Genomic DNA, 11,355 nt, shown 5'->3' on the forward strand with positions numbered 1-11,355 from the left:
GCTGCAGTTCAAAGTGTTTGCCAGCAAAGACTGCTGTTTGAGTTACTTTGGTACCAAAGCACAGGGGGGAACAAAACATTTACAAAGGAAGCACTATTCCCAGCCTACAACTCTTGATTTGAACTCTAATGAATTTCAGAGTATTTCTTGGTAAAATAAACAGGAATGGTCTTCACTGAGATCTGGAGATTCTGCTGTTTTCCCATCTGAAAACATTTGCTCAGCTTCCAGCTCCTGCTGTGCCTGATCTGGCTGCAGTGCGGCCAACATGCTGCCATTGCCCCATGCAGAACTGAGCTGAGGGCACCACGAGCAGCTGATCCTCACTGCTCTGCCTGCTATGAACACTGGATTTCATCTTGCATCAGGAGAATAAGGGCAGCAAATGCAGGATTTGCTAATTCCATACCCAGTTTTAAATAAAAGTCCTATTACTTAATGTGCTAAGAGACCTTGTAACAGTCTTCCAATACTTAAAGGGGCTACAAGAAAGCTAAAGAGGGGCTTTGGGCAAGGGCCTGTAGGGACAGATCAAGGGGAATGGCTTTAACCTGCCAGAGGGGAGACTGAGATGAGCTCTTAGGCAGAAGCTCTTCCCTGGGAGGGTGCTGAGGCGCTGGCACAGGGTGCCCAGAGAAGCTGTGGCTGCCCCATCCCTGGCAGTGTTCAAGGCCAGGTTGGACACAGGGGCTTGGAGCAAGCTGCTCTAGTGGAAGGGGTCCCTGCCCGTGGCAGGGGTTGGAGCTGGAGGAGCTTTGAGGTCCCTTCCAACCCAAACCAGGCTGGGATTTCTACGATTCTCAACCCTATTCTCAGAACCAGTTTCTTGAATCAAAGCCACCACAACCAGTGTCAAGGTCTATTGCAGCAAAACGTCTTCTCCAGAAAGACTCAAGCCAATGTATACAATTAAACATGTATTTCAAGGATAGAAACTCAGGCCCCAAAGAACTCTGTATATTCGCCTCTCCATATATACAGTAGGATCCTTCTTAGGGCAAAATAAAAAGTCAAATACATAACGCTGAGCATATGCATAAGGAGTTCAAGAAAGCACTTTGAAGTGATTAAATAATAATCCTTCCTAAATTCAAAATACTGACACTAATGCTGCTTAGAGAGGAAAAAAAAACAACACTGCTTTTATGTAGCACTGCTTCCATTTGGCAGCAGAAACACTAATGGCCAAAACAACTCCCCACCAACCCCAAACCCCCCAACCTTAGAGGACAAAACGCATTTTCTACAACACTACGTATCCTCTATAGGTCAGTAATCATGGAGAACTCATTCTTTTAGTTGGATATGAACCTATACCGAGAGTGACTTCTCATCATCTTCAATATTACATTCCTACGTAGTCACTCTTACGCCCAGCATTTACTAACAGCAATACCTGCAGCCTTTCCCATGCCATGATGTTACTTATTTCTCCTTTGGAAATGTGGGTGAACAAATCACTTCAGCCTGTACAGACACACCAAAAGACTGTCAAAGGTGGCTGGGGAAAAAAAAACAAAACCCAGCACTAAAGCAACAATCTCACCCTGCTTGCTTATGCCAGGAGGAGGCAAAAATGCAGTGTCATTTAACCTCCTGCGCTGACACGCTTTGGACACCATCCCGTGAAGCCCTGAGGTCTGGAAGCAGCATCCCCCCTTCCAGCTACTGGCTGCTGCCTCTGCAAGTAAATCATACTGGGGAGAAAGAAAAATGTACTTATAACACAGGCTAAATAAGTTGGGGCTGTTGAGCCTGGAGAAGAGAAGGCTGCGTGAAGACCTCAGAGCAGCTTCCAGTATCTGAAGCTGGCTATAAGGATGCTGGAGGGGGGCTCTTCATTAGGGACTGTAGTGATAGGACAAGGGGTGATGGGTTCAAACTGAAACAGGGGAAGTTCAGGCTGGAGATAAGGAAGAAGTTCTTTACCGTGAGGGTGGTGAGGTGCTGGCACAGGGTGCCCAAAGGAGGGGTAAAATGCTCCATCCCTGGCAGTGTTCAAGGCCAGGTTGGACAGAGCCTTGGATGGCATGGTCTGGTGTGAGGTGTCCCTGCCCATGGCAAGGGGTAGGAACTGGATGATTTCAGATGCAAGAGGCAGGAAAGAAAGTCTTGTAAGAGACTTTAGTGGGGGAAACCAAAGAAAACCAACCCCCCTCTACCTTTATCGCACACAAGAGAGCAGGATCAAAGTACAAGCAAAGCATTCCCAAGTTTTCAATGTGCACAACCCATGTATGTTGTATTCTTAACGACACTGGCTTAACTGTCCTATTTAGTGATTTTAGTGTAGGGGTTTTAGGTTGGTTGTTGGTTTGTTGGCTTTCTTAAACAATACAACATTTTGGGGCAGCATGGGCTTTTTTCCAACTATTTCTTAGCATGGCTGGTCACCTTATTGGGGGAAAACCCAGAAGTTGGGCATCAGAGCACAAGAATTCCAGATCCAAAGCACTCTCTCCTGATTTCACCAGGGAGCTGGCTCCTATGAGGCTGCAAGTCTTCATTTTTAGTGCTTCTCCAGGCCATGCCAAAAGACAGAACTGTAGTTTATTGTTCACTGGATTGCGTTCAGATCTGATCCAAAAGACAATTTGCAAGCAGGCGTGCCAATCCCAACAGCCTGGGTTGCAGCAAGTCCTCAGTATTTAAACATACAGATTCTTCGAGTTCTGGTAATGTTGCTCTAGAAGGAAGTGGATCTCGGATACCACAACCTGTTTAAAGAATCAGTAATTCCAGCTATTACTAAATGCACCCATCTTGGAAAACCCAAGAGGAGTTCAGGACAACACGCCTGTGGCATCCCCGGTTGTCAGCGACATCCATTTGGAAAGCATAAGGTCAGAAAATCCAGCTGTAGTAATCTCAAACTGCTCCTGCTGTGGAAATTCCCACTGCTGTGGGAAAACAGTGAAACCAGCAGAGAAATCTGCCTTCCAAACCAGCAGAATGGTTCATCTTTACGTTACCCTTCTGCTCCCTGGTAACTGTACATAACCCCAACCTGTCCGTGTCTGTGTGAGTTCCCTCAGGAACTCAATTACTCTTTTGGATCCCCTATAATGCTGCTTCTCAAATGCCAAAATACCTTCACCTCTTTGTAATGTCCTGAACATCGCCCCAGCATTGCCCAGTGGGTTCTGCAGCAGAGAATACCCTCCTATGTAACCCAGAGCTTCCCTGCCCCAGCTTCAGGAACTCCAGAATAGGAGCAAACACACGGACCATCTTGCTCACCCCAGTTTTCCTACAACAAGATTTAGCCAAGGGGGAAAAGGGAAGACATCATCACTACAATGCCCACACTACCCCACGTTCTTTATCTGATGTTCAGAGATTTACTAGTAAGAACAAGCATACAGCAGAAGGTACTGACATGTAACAAACATTTTTATTTAACATTTCAAAGTCTTAAAATAATCCAACATCAAACCACCTGTATCACCTACTGATTTCACCCTCACAAGTGTTTGTGCTGTGCAAATGGGGCAGAACAGCTCTAAGACATATGCAGAAACTAATTCTCCTCGAAACACTTATAAATGCCATTTTTGAGGCAACAAAGCTCTCAGGTTCTGTCTGTACCTTGGCTGCAGAATAACACTTCTCTCATTTCAGTATCTATGCTCTCTAGTTACTTTTATGCAATGTGCCAATCCTGTCGCTGCACAATATCAAACAGCCCCGAGTAAAGAAACTCATAAGATCAATTCTTTTTTGTTCTTGGCACAGAACAACATCACAACACCCACCTCTTAGACAGCAGATTAGGATACCTCCAGTACAGAATGATACTGGCACACAGGCCTGAAATCAGCTTATCATCAGGGTAGTACTGAACACAATGAGCCAGCCTGAATCCAAGCTGTGCTGTCCTGGATTTGGAGGACTAGTGCTGCTGAAGGTACATCAGCAGATCTTAACTATTCTGATGCAAAGCTTGTGAGAAGAGAAGGTTTGATGGGCTCAAGCCAGCTGTGAGCAATTGCTATCTCTGTGTTAGGCACACAAGCATGCAGCAAATCATTTATATTACTAGCTTTATTCCCCACTCTTCCAGTCTCCTCTTGCCTTAGATAAGGGTGCAAAACACCAACAGCTGCTACCCTTATCCTTTGCTGTAACAAAGTCAGATTCAAGGGCAAAGATGGATGAAAAGACAAAGAATATCTTGGTTAGCAAGCTGGGAGTTTTTCACACTGAATTCAAACGGGGATTAGAGTTTCAGGGTAAAACTTCGACATGACCCTACTCAGGCACAATGGGAACAAGCCCTGGCCACTCAAGCAGATACTATGAGACCAGCTTAACAAAAACCACCTTCTCAGTCCTCATCTGAGGAGTATTTTAATGGGTAGTCAATATGCAGGTTTAAACAACTTCCTCAATAAGCCCACAGAGCACTGAAGTACAGTAAAGAGCCTACAAAAGTGTCACTTGATTCTCTTTACATTAAAGCTACTGAGCAACAGGTTAACATTAAGGCTAAAGCATTGAGAATAGTAAGCTAATTGTATCTTCCCATCAAGTTATTTCTGCTGTCACATACCCTAGATGTTCTCCATCTCCATCCACTTCAGGCACCACAAATCTTTTCCGGCACAGACTATGTACCTCTGTAACAGACACAGAATCTCTGCTCACTTCACCCACAGTATTTTTCCTTACACAACTGGAAACAGCTTTAGTGCAAGGAAGAATTTGTCATGCACTGGCTACCTTCAGGCCAGCAAGCAGTGCAGCACAGAAGTCAGTGGTTTCTAAGAGCTGATGACAGCCACACAGCTGGATTTCAGGGGGTTTACCTCAGAATAGCTGTCTACAGTAGAGTCCTGCAGGCTCATTGCTCAGGGGCTCGGCTGCATCTTCCACTTTCATTTCATCCAAAAGCAATCAGTTCTTGTGCTCCAAGAAAGGTCTGTAGAGTGAGTTGAGGTGCCCAGGACATAGAATCACAGACTGGTTTGGTTTGGACCTTAAAGCTCATTCAGTTCCAACCCCCTACCACAGGCAGGGCCCCGTTCAACCTGGCCTTGAACACTGTCAGGGATGGGGCAGCCTCAGCTTCTCTGGGCACCCTGTGCCAGGAACTCAGCACCCTCACAGGGAAGTTTCTGCCTTATATCTAAGCTGAACACGTCCTTTGATTGCACATTTCTAAGCTGAGCTCTCCTGTAGGTGCACCAGCAAAAGACTAATTCATTTATAAAAATAGACTGTTTTCTAAAGCATGTATTAGTGAATGTGAACAAGATCAGAACTGCATTCTAGTGCAATATGTAAGTACCAACTGTTATTGACAGTTTTCCATTACATAGAAAAAGGTTTAATCTTGGATAGAAAAAAGTATTTCTCCATGATACGTCAAAAAAAAGCATCACACACCTTAAGACACAAGGTCAAACTACACCACAGGGCTCACTGTCCTTTTAAGATCACTTCAACAACAAAGAGGATATGGAAATGCTTTTCCATCGAGGAGAATTCAAGATGTTTATGCAAGAACGACTCATATTCATCTTTAAGCACAGTATCCATACACCACCAGTAAAGAGGCTCTTGAGCTCCAGTTACAAAACAAGTACTGGGCCTTACGTTAATACCAGCATTTAGAGAGAAGCAGTACCTTCTCCTGTTAGACGTGCCAAACACAGATGCTGTATGAACAACTCAAAGCTTGAGACTGTGCTTGGAATCAAGTGCCAAGAGAAAAAAGCCTACATTACCTTTTTATTTATTGCCTTCTGCTCCTACTTTAATCCATCTAGACTTAGCTTTTTGGTCAACAGTATTTCCTACGTTTTGACAGCTACGCTCACTGCACTCTGCTGCATGAGGATGAAAGGACTACACGTGAAGGAAGGGAAGTATGAATACCAAAGAGATCTTTGTATCACCCTAATGCAAAGAGCATTCTTATTTAAGTAAAAGAACAGCATTCAGCTAAAGCACCATTTTCTGAGGAGCACTCCCCAAGCACAGTTGAATCAGATCAAGCTATGTTTCATATTTAGAGAGGAACACAGATACAATCATCCAACTTGCAGTTCTAGCACAGTAAGCAAACCAAGAGGCTGCATGCTTCTGTTCAGCAGCATAGCAGTCATTTCAGAAATACCATTAAAGGTGCATCTAAAACAGCCACTGTACAGAGAGCAACCATCAAAACCCTGAGGCTTCCATCAAAAATGTGCATTTAGCCACAAGCACCCATTGCTTTTCTAGACTATCCAACACGTTTCCAACACCAGTCAGCTCCCAGCTCTGTCACAGAATGGTTTGGGTTGGAAAGGACCTTAAGATCATCCAGTTCCAACCCCCTGCCATGGGCAGAAACACCTCACACTAGACCACGTTGCCCAAGGCTCTGTCCAGCCCAGCCCTGAACACTGCCAGGGATGGAGCATTTACCTTCTGGTCCTTTCCTAGTCTCGTGGTTGGAAAAGTCACAAGGACTAAAGGCAAAAGCTGAAAGGTTACAGAGTGTGTGTGCCATCAGCACAAGGGATGATGCTTCAAGGCACGGTCTGGGGAATCAAGTGGAAAAGAATTCCTGGTGAACCTCTACCTTCACAGCCCGGAGCAGACACCACACAGCATGATCCACACTCATTCTGGAACTATCAGGTGCCTTCCCCTCCTTCAAAAAGCACATCACACAACTTGTGCACGTCCTGAAAGTTTACTTTGAATCTCAAGAAGGTAACCAATCTAAAGGGGGTCATCTATCCATAGGTTCCCTCAATGCATGTCTGAAATGCCACCCAAGGCAGCGCTGGGGAGAAAAGGAAGAGACAGACCAGTGAGTACAACACCAGGACGGTGGAGCAGCTACAGGCACCGAGTGTTGTGGCTCAACAGATGTAGATTTTCCCACAAAGCAGAGCTCAATTCATCCCCCTTTTTTGTTTCTATTAAATAATAACTTCCTGGCTCCACTAACATGCTATGAAGACCAATACTAACACATTATTCTCACTTAGAAGCAATACAACACCACCAGCATAACCACACTGTAGAGCTTTGTTTTCAGCCAAATGAGTTGTTCAGCAACATCCACCTTATGAAGATCTGTATTTTTTTCAGTACTGTTTTAGACTGTTAAGAGTTTCAAAGCATCTCTGAACACAGAGCTCAACAACCATCTTCAGCTTCAAAGGGCAAAACTCAGGCATTCTGAAGCATTCATTTTGTAGCCTAGAATAACATGTAACCCATCTAGTGCTGCTGTTCCTGGAAAGCTTGCACAGGAGCCCAAGCAAAGAATCACAGAAACTGGGTACAATGTGAGATTGGCTCTTTAGCTAGAAAACAATAAGGGGAGGGAAAAGCTATTTAGAAGAAAACAAGGCTCTGCTTTACTTACCTGGTAAAATAAGTAGTTCAAGTGTCAGAGATACTTATAAATGCACTAAAAGAAACTTTGTCTTTAAAACAAAGCAGAGTGAATTCTGCAGAGTGAATACAGAGATTCACTCTGCACAGTGAATACAGACTTGTCAGTCTATGGGCAACCACAGATTCTCATCTGCTCAATAACTGAGTCTCACTATGAGAATGTACTTTTTCCTTGGCACCTTACTAAGACCTTACCCTTAGAATATGCTGCTTATAGCTGAAACTGAATTAGAAACTGATCACTACACAACTGTTCTCTGAATTACCTAAAATTAGCAAGAAAAATGCAAAGCAAGACTTTATATTACTACCTGTATACTTCTTTTGGGGGGGGTAGAAGCACAAGAGTTATATATTAAGAGGTACACTGTAACACTAAAGTTTAAGGAAGAAAAAAACACCAAGACTCTAAATTTACACGAGTGAATTACTTAAATAACAATCTGCATTTAAGATTTGCAACAGCAGCAACTGCTCTTTGCACTGATTTCCTGGTAGTCTATGTTATTAAATAAAATCAGGGCCACAGGCATTCAATAGAGAAAGTGAGTAAGAAGAGCTGAAGAATTCCAGGCTTTTCTCACAGGACCTTTGGATTTGGGGGCACTGTCCTCCCCTCCAGAAGACAAGTGACAAGGTACAGAATTTACCTTTTCCCATTCGATTCAGCTCTCTGAAACAGCAAAACACCAACTTTTGTCTTTCCTTGTTCACAAGCAGCTCAGAACATCGTTCTTCCACCCCTGTTGCAAATCAGTTCTTCCTGGCAAGCTGTTTTGAAGAGTATTTGCAAGGGTGAACACTGAGAAGTGTCTCCAACCTTAACTACCTTTCCCATTGATCCACTGTGAGACAACCAGCATTTAGCACCAGTTTAGAAGTGTAAGTGCAGAAACCCCCAACTTCGCAAAGCCCCTTCCTCCTGACAGAACACCCCACCCACAAAAATACAACCAGGGAGCTCCAACTCAACTGTTGGATTCCCCATTTTAAGCTTCTATTTTTAAAATAAAGACAACCTTTGCACTGAGGATGAGTTAAGCCTCTTAGTGCAAACATATCTACTTTTGTCTAGTTTATCCTGTAGTCTTAAGGGCTTACATCTTTGAATGTGTGCAAGATCAACTCAAGAACCAAATAGAAAGATGAAAAAAGAGAAATGGCTACAGCAGCTATGAACACCAGATGTTGGTTTCCGTTCAAGGCCTCTGGCATCTCATCAACAGTAGGAAGCTGCAACCTACTTCAGATGAAAGAACAAGCTTTTAGTTTGCAGATTCCTGCAGAAGCAGACCCAGTTCAAGTATTTCCACTAGGAACTAACTCACAGCACAGTCTCCCTTCCCGTGCAGGCAGGTAGCAGGCAGCAACACAACTTCCAGTATTTAACTTCAGAAACAACAGAAGTGACAGCCTAGCAGAGTTCAGATCACCCCATCTGTCAAGAAGCTCATTTCTGAACTGCCCTTCCATTTCAAATTAATCCATTGCAAAAACTTCATCACCTTCACGCACGAACTTGATTTTTTACACGAGACCTCCATTTCAGAATGTACTGAAGTATTTCTTTTAGAGGAATGAATCACTCTGATTATTACTGGTTTGTCTGGGTTCTTTAGAAGGAAAGGTACATTACTGAGCACAAAACTCCTCAGTATGGTGCTTTCTCCTCTCACACCAATTCCTGCAGAAGGATGCTCACCACAACTCCCAAGTAAGAGGCAGACAGCAAGAAGCAGTCACTCAAGGCAGGGAGAAAGAAGCGAGACTTTCATGCTTACACACGTTTAATAGCATTTAAGATGCTTTACACTATCCAATACCTTGTCTCTCAAGAAAGGGAATGTATTTTTTAAAGGATGCTCTCTACTGGAACCCATTTAGTACCTTTATAAGCTAAAAGGAGCTACAATACATTATTATATGCCACTACAGGCATGCCAACTGACAATTGTAAGGCTTTTTAATTAGAATTTTAGATTACAAGACCCATGCACTGCAGTACATAAAATACAAACCTACCACTTGAACCAACAAGAACTTTTTAGCTGTAGTTGGCCTTACTTATCCTGTTCAAAATAGATACTTAATTATAAAGGGGTTTTATTGCATGCATACACACACTGCACACATCCGTAGTGATAAGGCAGTTAGAAAGGAACACACAAAAACTGTTTGGTGAGAGATTCTCAAACAGATGAGGCATGGGTTTGTTTTATTCTCAGAAAGAACTAGGCAACCAGGGTTTGCATGAGTGCTCCTTAAACACTGAAGTGACTCCTGTTTTCTTAACTCCATTGTGTTTAACAGAGGAAGAGCAACCGTTGGGTTTAACCTGTCAGTCACTTATGCCGCAAGTCAGCCTCCTGCAAATACACAAATCCCATGACAAAACCCAAGCAAGTTCAGCGAAAGATGTATGGCAAGACTGAAGGGAAGGTTCCAATGAAAGATGTTACTGCTTAGAAAAAAAAACGTTGCTCGGACTGACTCAAAACATGGATGGTGGTAAAGGACAAATGGCTCTAACTCCCCTAAGAAATACAGAACAGCCTCCTGAACTAGTTATCAACAGACTGTAGTCTACCTATATCTCATCCAGTCTTCAGTAATACATTCTACATTTTCTTCCTCTTTCCAGGAACGCATGACTAGCAGGTTCACAAAGTTTGGACATCACTGACAGCGTATCTGGAGAGAAAGATAGGCCTCTCCCACTGACCTCGGCTCTTTTCCTTTTGTATCGCTCCGGTATCAGCTCCCCTCCTGCCCCTGTAGTCAGTATCTGCTCTGCACCATACAATTCTGCCTGCATACCTCAGTCCCAACTTGTGAAACCCCAACTGTATTTCCAGTTGTTCATACAGCCTTTCCACAGCACGGGTCAGACCACCAAGTACTCGCAATTGCCAAAGCCAGACCTTTTACACGTAAAACTGATGGGGTTTCGTGTCTCAGGGCTCCTTTAAAGGCTTAACCAATTTAAGATTATTCTGTGGATTTGCTTTAAGTCAGCTTACCAGGTATTCCTCTGGTTTTCTTCCTTGCCAGAAGTTAAAACACACACATACAAACGCATTACCTATCACCTCAGGCAGCTTTCCTGAAGAACTCTGCCTCAAACCCAACAGGTTTCACAGCTGGGTTTCTCTTTCTCCCTGCAGCTCAGGGTTAGGAGCTCTGATCTAATACCTTCCAGAAACAGACAAATGGATCTCCCATCTCTGCTTTGCAGCGCATCCTATTCATTTGCCACCCCCCTTTGCAGAGTCAGTGGCAGGTCAGACCCCGAGTCTGACCTTACGAAGTCCCAGTTCTGAAGCACTATTTTAATGCTATAAATCAACAGGGTATTTACATGTAATAAATACTCTTTGAGAGATGTTTAAAAGAGCCTTTACAAATTCCTATTCCATCCCAATCCAACCCCAAAATCAGAAGTCATCAAGTTCAACCCCTTATGAGAATTTGAGGGGGACAGAGGAGGTTGCTCACTCAGTCCATCACAACAGGCTGCTTCCACAAGAGAGCTCTTTAGCACTGAACATATGTTCAGACTAGCAGGGAACAGCAACAGAACTGGAAGGCATCCTATCTATCAGTCCCAGTTTGCATTTCTCAAACAGTAAAGCGCTTCACTGTATTAACTATTTTAAGGTACTTCTCAGACAGCTACGTCCGTATTTCTGCACTCAAATTCCATGAGCCTATTTTTATAGTGCAGTCACAACTGAACCAAATTCAGTGTAACACGTAGCAGAGAGGGGAAGATACATATACATGTAATTTCAGATTTGGCAGAGCAAACATAACTTCAGTTCTCTGACTTATGGCCAGATCATTTATGAAGGTCATACCACAGAATCTCACAAGAACTAGAGCAAAAGCCATATTTCTGTGACCCTACCATAAATAATATTCCTCAAGCACTGAGGCAAGGCCACCCCACTGCCA

The sequence above is a fragment of the Pezoporus wallicus genome, unplaced genomic scaffold (assembly GCF_028554395.1).
Source record: "Pezoporus wallicus isolate ANWC-B61680 ecotype Strahan unplaced genomic scaffold, APGP_CSIRO_Pwel_v1 contig_6217, whole genome shotgun sequence".
NCBI lineage: Eukaryota > Metazoa > Chordata > Aves > Psittaciformes > Psittacidae > Pezoporus > Pezoporus wallicus.